Below are 10,369 nucleotides of genomic sequence, written 5' to 3' on the forward strand. Positions count from 1 at the left end.
ACAAAGGCTTAATTATGGCAAAGGCCTAAGTCCTCCTCAATGTCTGTGAAGACACTTGATTCATGAGAATCATCAACCATAAGTTCACACCGTGAAATGGAATGAACCGTAGTTGCTTCCGTCAATTCTTTCAACAACTTGTGAGCTTTCAATACTAATTATTCTTATAAGTACCTCACAAGTGTTTCACTCCTCTCAATTTCCTATGTGTTTGCACTCACTCATGCACACATATTTCTCATTCTGATATCTCACTGGTTCTTCTCAGAATCTCACCAAGTATTTAACTCTCAGTGTTTGGCTCACAGTGTTTCTCTCATCACTTAAAGTATGGTCTTCTGTACCTGCATGAGAAAATCACCATAGCCTCTTCAAGAGAGGTCACTGGCGGTGCAATGGGGTTTCATAAATCCCCGATCCTCAACCGACTCATCAATAAATTGACTCATAGTCAGAGAGTTGCCGATCTCCTGTAAATAGGAAATCCATTCCGATTGGATCCAGATCTGTTCTTATCTGGGGAGGGAGACGAGAATCCTGAAGATTTGGCAATTGAGATCCTCGTTTCCTCCTTACACCTGTAAAGGCATCAACCATCTTATCTACCGTAAAATGGTAAATGAAAAAGTTGCTTCTGGAACAAAACCTTTAACCTTAATGTGCACTCTCTTGTATTGTGTCCATAAGATTTTCTATTTAGGCTCTTCATCAGAGTGATTACTGATGATGTGCTTGACTCAATACAAGATGCTCTGGCTGACGAGCGAATTTCAATGGACTCATCCTGTTGAGAGAATGATTCCAGAGACTGTTTTATTGCCTTTTCAGCTCTATATTCTTTTGAGAGAATACAGATGGGCAACAGTTACCTCAATTTTGAAAACACCTTTTCTCCTTGAGAGGTAGAGCTGTGGGTACACTATCCCTCACATCCTTATTTGCTGTAACGAGTACAGTTTCTCCCTTATTGACCTCTAGTCTAATAAGTTCCTTATTACTCCAGAGGAAAAGTTGGGATGTGTTCTGAATTTGGTTTTATAGTCTGGGATAAAGATTGTTGGTTTTCAACCTTATGACTATTTAGGAAAGCCAAGAGGCTGATTAAGTTCCAAAGAACAGAAAGAGATATAAATGCACTTTAGAAAATCTATGATTTTGAATGAAAGCAATTGCATTTAATCTTTTGAGAAAAATGAACCAGTTGTGAGTGTAAAATGATTTTCATAAAGAACGACAATCACAACTGATGAAAGAATTGAAGTTTTCCATTAAAAACTGGTTTGAGTTTAAGAGTCTGAATCTATGCATAAAAGGTTTAAATGAACTTGTCTTTGAAAAAGACACAGACTCCTGTTTCTCACTACAATTTAAAAAGGAAACAAGAAAATTTATGCGCTACAGTGTATAAAGCACTCGCCACACTAATTAGTGAAAAGGCCTCATACTAGCACATCGTCAAAACAGACGCTGCAAGTGACAAAGATCACCAAGTACACAAATAAAAGATAATCAGTGTCTCGTCCTATGACGCTTCATGTATAGATGCAAAATATTCTAAGAAATATTTATGAAATAGAGTAGTGGATACCAATTGTTGAAATCAATTGATAAGGAAATTTCTTGACAGAAACTCACCACTCCAGAACATAAATACGAGACAGAATAAAGATTATGTTGTCTCCCTTGTACTCAGAATATTAAACACCTAAAATATATTAGCACCAGTGGTTTTAAGAAATATGCAACAATATTTCACCAGTGCCAATACATCACAATCAATTCACAAATAAAACATCAATAAAGCATCAAAAGTAGATACCAATTAAATATTTCAAAAATGAATTAATCATGCTTCTATTATTCTATCAAAGTCAATCATGAAACAAATAAGCATATAATTGTCATGGATCACAATTTAACTAAGATAAAATAATAATTACCTACGCAATATCATATAATCATCACATCAGCATATAACAACTAAAATCATGACAATCATACAAAGATATTCGCAAGCCCGAGGGAAAGTTGAAGAAAAGTTCACAAGTCCTGTAAATGTAATCATTAAACACAAGTGAATTCACACAACTCCTCGCAGAAAAATATTAACAATTAATATTAGTGATCTACATATAAGCATGCAAAAAATCACTAACACTAAAAGTATCACAACTATATGCAGTTAGACATGAAATAAAATACCAAATAATAAATCATCAAATATCTAACACAAATAGTTATGATTCAAACATATACACTAATATAAATGGATTCAGCTTAGAGAGAATCTAAGTAACTCAACAAATACTAGTATATCATGACTAAATTCTAACTAGATTCTAACCACATACCAATTACTGATACAAGTCACAAGTCTAGAAACAAATAAGTCATGCTTCAGATTTTATACCTATAAAAATGAATTCAACCTAGAAAATAATCCTAAGTATGTTCACAAATACAGATATATCACAACTTGATTATGACAAAGTTCTCTACTAGATACCAATTGTTAAAGAAGTATAGATCAAGAAAAATAACATAATTAAGTTATGCTTCATGTCATCTCTGATCATTTAAATCATGAACAAATAAATCACATAATTGTCATGCAACACAATTTAAATTATTTGAAATAAATACTCATGCTAAAACACATAATCACCATCTAAGCATGCAAATCAATAAACATGGCAATTACATATAATAGCAAAAAGCACGAGGTACTGGATTTTAAATAAATTCACAAGTCCTATGTATAGACAATTTAATACTCATGAATTCATTTAAGAAATACGATAGACATGCTCATGAAAGAAGTAATACCTTATAGTATGTGATCTACTTGCAGTTAAGTAAAGTGATAAGTTGAATACCTCTGAGACTTGACATTTCAGTTGATGTACCTTTCTTGTACTGATCAAGTCCAGTGGTTGTTGGCATAAGTCTTGACAGGTCTAGAATCTTCCAAAATGCGCATATTCAAAAGATCCTTGACTTCCTTTTATTGCCATCATTCTTTAGGCTAACTAGTAGACCATAAAGAATTGCAACTTTCCAACAAACTCATCATATCACTAATCTGCATTCACTTAGCAATTATCTTGCACAAGTGACGTTAGTCCACATATAATATAATCATGGTATTACAGCACAGATAGTTGTATTGTGTGTGCCTTGTATCATGAGAGGTAATAATTTGGATACCAAATATGACTCTAGCAAACAGATATTAAAAAAATATGCTAGTTATAAGTCATACCATGTCCGTGACGATCATCAGATGTTGGATAGCAACTCATAGAGAGCTGGTGAAGAAAGAGAATATAAATTCTGTTGGATCTGCAACTGCAAAGTCCTTGAAATGTTGCATGAAGCTTCATCTTCTAGCTCACTGTAATATCCTGAACCCGAGTCTCGTCAATGGTGCATTAGTTCAATCATGAAGGTCGTTGAGTCCCCTGATGTAGAGTCTTGAACTTGAAGATTCCATTTCCATCATCTTCATAACCTTCTCTTTTGTAGTAACCCTAAGCATCCAAATTGGCTTGTCCCTCGTAACAGAGCCAAAAACATCCAGTTGGAATCTAAATACCCGACAAGTACTAAGTATTGGATTGTCATTTAGGTCAGGTATTAGAATCCGCATAATCTGCTTTCAAACTGATTGAGATCATCTTGATGTGCAATCACTCAATCTGGATCCCTTTAAGAGCTTCTGAATCTTCCTCTAGTTTCACTTAAGATTGAAACCCAAAGAAATAACGTCTTTTTACAATAGCTCTCCTAGTCTTCACTTCACAATTCGGAACATTTAAGAACTAGAACCCGGGAATGATATTGACTCCAAACCCTTTGTCTAAGCAGATACGTTCTTGATATGTCCTGTTCATCTTCAATGTGGTGTTGAGTTTGACTAGTGGATCCACCAAATGCTCCCCCTAAGCTGTTGCTGGGATCTCCTTAATAATCCTTATCCTTGCAAAGAGATTCTGCTTGGATCTGAATCATTATAATACCAATGATATCACCTTTAACAGCTTGGAGCAAAGTGTCGTTCAATGTCCTGTCCGGACTTACAATCACCTTCTGTTGATTAATCACAATCACCCTGTAGACTGTAGACTCCATTGAGTAGCCGAGGAAAATATGCTTTGAGCTTCAAATGCAAGACTTGCAAAGAGGCATTTTCCTCCAAACACATACCAAGAGTTAGTGTTTGCTTCTGATTGGCCACTGCCAAGAATTGTTTCTTTCTGGATTTATTAATGATCAGGGTTCATCTTGATCAACCTTCATATGTGACGTCTCATCCTTCGAACACATACGAACAACACGAAAGAATCTAGAGCAGTCAATGATCATCGCAAAAAGATATCTAGCTTTGTTTGCAGACATGACATTAGCTGATCCGTAGAAATCCATACGTATCATCTGAAGCGGCTCAGTAATGTTAGTCATATCTTTGCTTCTGTGCGATGCTCCTTCGACTTCCCTATTGACATACCTCATGAGCTTCATCCATATTGAATTCCAGATGAGGTAGTCCTCTCACCAATTCTCTTCTTACGAATAGAAAGAGCTCCTTGTTTTGACATACAAGTGCGAGAGCTTCAAGTGCCATAGCTAATACTCATCTGATGAGGCTTCACTATCAAAACAGCTCACTCCATCTTCAGTTGAAGTTCCATATTAGCTACGAGCAAAATTCACATCCTTCCTGATTTGAGATAAAACACTATTCCATGAACTGACATACTGTCATTTGTTAGAGAACAGTCTGATACTAGGAATTTGTGTGCTTTGACTCTTCCAAGAAAGATATGCTTCCATGATGACATTCCAGGAAAACAGGCATGTCCCGCAAGAGAATCTTTGTTGTCATCTTTCAAAGATTATTGACGGAACTGCTCACATGATCACATTTGCTAACAGGGTACTTTTGGTGAATATATGATTTCAGCTACTCAGCAAACAGAGTGCACCAAAAATCATATGGAACATATGTAACCTGCAATCACAAATGGAAAGAGTTCTATGGTCCCCAATCATAACTGGGTCCGGATGAATTAGAGATTTTTCTTTAACAGTGGTAACAACAGACTCAACCTTAACATGCTAATTCTTATTTAGACATTGCCCTAATGTGATTCTCAAACATGCTTTTCTAAAATCAATGCAAGTACAAAGACATGCATTCATGACATGAAAATAAGCAGACATGATGTTGAATACACATGGCAAACAATCAAAGATAAGACAAGAGCAAGACAGGCAGTTATGCAATTCAGAAGATTCAATACTCTCTACTTAAACCAATTAACACAAGTGTAACAGGTAGAAAGCAGAATTACATATATTCAATAATCTTCTAAGAGCATAAGGATCTGATTCCAATCTGTTGTTATATGGCATTATACTATCTCTATTACCTAAGTCAGTTTTAGATCTAACATGAAGTTCTAAAATTTCTACTGACACAAGGTAGACATTCCATCATAGAACAAAATAAAATCCTTAACAAACAATTAAGATAAAATAAGCAAATCTAGTTGTACTAGGGATTCTGAAAGTAAGTGTTTTAACAAAGTTATATATGCTAGGATCATAACCCCTAAAACTAAGAGTCGTGTTCCAAAGGAAAGCTTCTAATCTCACCATTGCAAATAATCAAATCCTAAATATTCATACACATGTTAAGAATCTGCTAAAGACACATGCACAAGATTATCATCAGTCCTAGTTACCAGAATAGTCATCTAGCATACTAGTTTAACATTATCTATTGTGATGCTATCATGCTTGTGCTTGTGTGTTAAACAATTCTACTCGAAGATTTATAACATGCTTTAAATATAAAGAAATAAGTATTGCATAGTTAGAAAGAATTCGTACCTGAGAAGTGCGAGGTGAGTCATCTTCAGAGAATGCTGGGATAGCCAGATAACCATAATCATCATTCTCATCGGCAATTGATCCATCTCACACCTTTCCTAAAATAGCATAAGAACTTGTTGTGATGCTTGTTTCAAAACATCCACTTGAATTTCAGACAAGCCCTATCATCCTTGTTTGTCGAGGCTTCAATATATATAGCAACCCTTATTTGCTAAAGATACCAACCAATATTGTGTGTACAGACCAACTCAGTTTTGAAAACAACCTCCTTGAACTGAACCGTGAAGAGTCACCACTTGAAACCAATGGATTCCATCTGAATCTGACATGACTAAACCTCTCAGACAGTGTTATGCTAATCCTTGAAGTTTTGTCCTCACATTCTTCAAAAGTGTTAACTTTCGTCGACTTGAGCTTCCTCAAATTCAGCAGTTACAAACTCTTCTGTTCAATTCTAAGGTTCTGACATAAATGCACGAAACTGATTTGGTGCGGTAGTAACTCGATAATTATATCCTTAAACCTCCACAGTTCTCTGTCTTTGATTCAGTTGATTCTGGATGGATTTAGCATTGATACAATTCACTGTGTAATTGTATATCCCTGAATCACTGAGTTAGATTGAAATCCTTTGAAGATTCTTCTGCAAAAACTTCTCTTTTCCTACTACTAGTGGTGCCATTCAAAGTTGACATTCCGAGCCCTGGAAAGATGCTTCATTGTAGATGTAGCAAATTCCCATCCTGATCTGGTGATCTGATAATCAAGTCGGAGTAATTACACAGATCAAGGCCTGAAGTACCTTCTTCAAAATCAACTTTTAGTAGTACCAAATTAGTCCTTAATAGAATCTTCTTCGAATCACAATCAGCTTTGTCGAATATAGAAAACTGCTTCTAATAATCCTTTGAGAAATCAATTGGATTGGGTCATCAATGTACTTCCATTACCGGTTCTGAGAATCTGGTATTTGAAAGCCCGGTGTTTGTCTTGTAATCTGTCAGCCTGATCTGTCTCAACTAAATGTCAATTTGATTTGTCTTGGAGTAGAATAATTAAAAAGGTTACGGGACACTTGATTATTTAAACTAAGTTTAAATTATAAAGAAAATAAATTTAAAAATAAGTTTTAAAAGATAAAAGAAAATAAAGTATAAAATAAACTTAGTCAAATCTATAAAATAAATTTAATTATATTTAAAAAATAAATTCAAATAAATTCATAATAAACTGAATAAGTTTAGAATAAATTTATTTCAAATTCATTTAGTAAATATATTAAAATTTATTGTATAAATTTAATTTTTGAAAATATTCAAGTGTCTCGTCTCCATTTAAATTATTACTTCCAGAACAAACTAAATTGAACCTTTGAACTTGAACTTATATCCATAATCAGTAAAATCCTCTTAAATTTATATTTTATATTTTAACTTAAATTTAAATCATAAACTATACAAATTTAAATAATAAATTTATAAAAATTTATGATAAACTTGATAAAGTCTAAGAGTAAACTTTACATGTCTAAAATAAATTTAAGCAAATTTATTAAATGAATTTAGTAAAGTTTATAAAGTAAATTTAATTAAGTTTATAAGATAAATTTAATTAATTCATAATAAACTCAATTAATAAGTTTAAAATAAATTAAGTCAAATTTATAAAATAAACTTTTTAAAATTTAAAGTATAAATTTATAAGTCCCGGTCCAAAGTTCAGTGTCCGACAGATAATCCTTGCTTAGGCCTACGGACAAATTCAGCAACACAAACCGGAAGAACATTTCACCTAATCAAATATCAAAAGCTAGGTTCTTGATTTTCCGTACTATAAGGATCCTGATTTGTATATCAATCAGCCTGGCTCTGATACCAATTGTTAGGTCCAAAGTATCGTAGAAGGGGGGTTGAATACGATACTCACTACAATTTAAAATTCTTTCGAATCTTGCGGATAAATAAATTGCAGTCCTGTAATGGGTTTCGTGTTCCGGATATTTATTGGGTCGGTTTCTGAGGATATGAAAATATTAAACCAACACACAATATTTTTCAAGGTATATCTGTATATTGATAAATACCTCGAAGGGTGCTATAAATCCAAACCCGAAGGTTGGCTACAATGGCTGCGTACACTCACAAACCCTAGCTTCTAAATATATATATATTATAAAACTAAGCTATGATTTATTTGTGTGTAGTAGTGTGCAAGGCACAAAGCCATTCCACCATAAAGGTGGTGAAGAGTGTGTGTTTGTTATCTCTCCTGAACTTGCGCCACATGAGGGAAGGAGTTTGCGCCAGTAGTTTATCCTGTGTAAGTCTTGTTACTTAGAATAATTCTAAGACACTTGAACTTGCGCCTCATATATACACAAACCCCTGTTCTCTCTCCTAATTATCATGAAAGTTGCGCCTGATGAGTTGTTCCATGTGCTTCACCCTTCTCTCTCATCAAACTTGCGCCAACTGTGCTACCAGTGTATCACCATGACTTAGAAAAAATCTAAGTAATGGTGAACTTGCGCCATACAGTGTATAGAGGGTGCATGACTTAGTTTAAAACAAACTAAGTGTGAAGTTGCGCTTGATATAGTGGAGAACTCCACTGTTATCTCTCCTCCCTGCACATGCAAACCCTAGGGTGCCCTTGACACCTGACATCATCACATGCATGCATAATATATATAATATAATATATTATGTTGTTATTATATTAATAAATAAAAGTATATATAAATATATACACACATATATATATATTATTTATATGAACATATAACAATATATGTACATATATATATAAATATATTCTCATATATTTAAATATATATAATATATAATTATATGTAAATACAAATGTAAATATATATATAAATATATATAGAGATATATATAGTTATTTATAAATATAAATATAAACATAAATATATATAAAAAAAGTATATATAAATATATACATATATATAATATTTATATAAACATATAGTAATAAATATATACACATATATTTAAATATATTCTCATATATTTAAATATATATAATATACATATAACTATGTGTAAATATAAATATAAATATATATATAAAGATATATATAACTCTCTCTAAATATAGATATATTTATGCACATAATATAATATATATATACACTTAAATATATAAATGTTTATGTAAAATATAAATACATATATTATATACATATATATTTATTTAAATATATATACATATAAATATACATATACATATGTTTAAAAACATATATACATATATACTATATATATTATATTTAATTAAATATACATATATACATATATAATTATATTTGTACATATACAGATATATAAGTGCACACATATAAAAGATAGGTCACTTTGGCATAGCTTGCAGAGGCTAGGCATTTGGCTTGGCTTGGCTTGGCTTGGCTTTGGAACAAGTGACTTGTTATGACTTGATCAATTCTTCGATTGATAAATACTTTGGAAAACTCCGTATGTGTTGACGCTTAGTGCACTGGTCTGGTTCACAACCGACTAACACTGAAGTCAAACATTGTACCTTCTTTGTCAGCAAACATTGATCAGTCGGTTCAGGGTTAGTTCATGCTTCAATTGTTGATTGTAAATAACCAACCAAGATATAGAGAAATATCTTGCTTCAGGGGTTGCACTGAAATCTTTCGAGTACTTGGACAACATCTTCATTACTTCCACAATCTTGAATACTTCAATCTTTATTCTTCACTGAGGCATGAACATATTAATGAACTTCTTCCAGTGAACTTATTCCTTCAAGACTGTAGATGGCTTCTTCAACCTTTGTCTTTGTATCTTCCGATTCCGGTGCATACGTAGTGTTATTTGCTTGTCCTGTTCTATTGTTGAGTTATCATCCCTATGTAACAGATAGGGTTGTCTTTACATTTAGACTTACAATATTAAAAAGAGAATATTTTTTATAAACCGGTTTTTCTCAAATCAACCCCCATAATTAAGGTCACACATCAATAAATTTAACACAAACAATTTTTTTTGCCTATTTATCTTCTCCGTCTAATACAATAGGTGGCGCCTCTCAAATAGCTTCGTTGTATTTTTCAACTTTTCTATGCTTTTTGGATGAAATGTCAAAAATTAAAACTGTTTTTTTTTTATTTTCGGGATATATTGAAAACAAGTTTAAGAACTAACTTTTTCAAAATATCAACAATAAAAGCTACCTAACTTTTCGGTATCAAAAGTATTGGATAAAAGTTTCAAAATATGATTTTAATTTGAAAAATATCAAAAATAAGTTTTTTTTATAATTTCGAATATATTGGAAGAAAGTCTCAAAATTACATTTTGCAATATATCAAAAGAAAAAACTATCTAAATAAATATCAAATCTGAATTTTAAACTTCTTTTCAATTATTTTTATACCAAAAAAAGCTTACTTTTCTTTCAAGATTATGACCATTTTTTGAAA

Source organism: Daucus carota, chromosome 5, assembly GCF_001625215.2.
Source record: "Daucus carota subsp. sativus chromosome 5, DH1 v3.0, whole genome shotgun sequence".
Taxonomy (NCBI): domain Eukaryota; kingdom Viridiplantae; phylum Streptophyta; class Magnoliopsida; order Apiales; family Apiaceae; genus Daucus; species Daucus carota.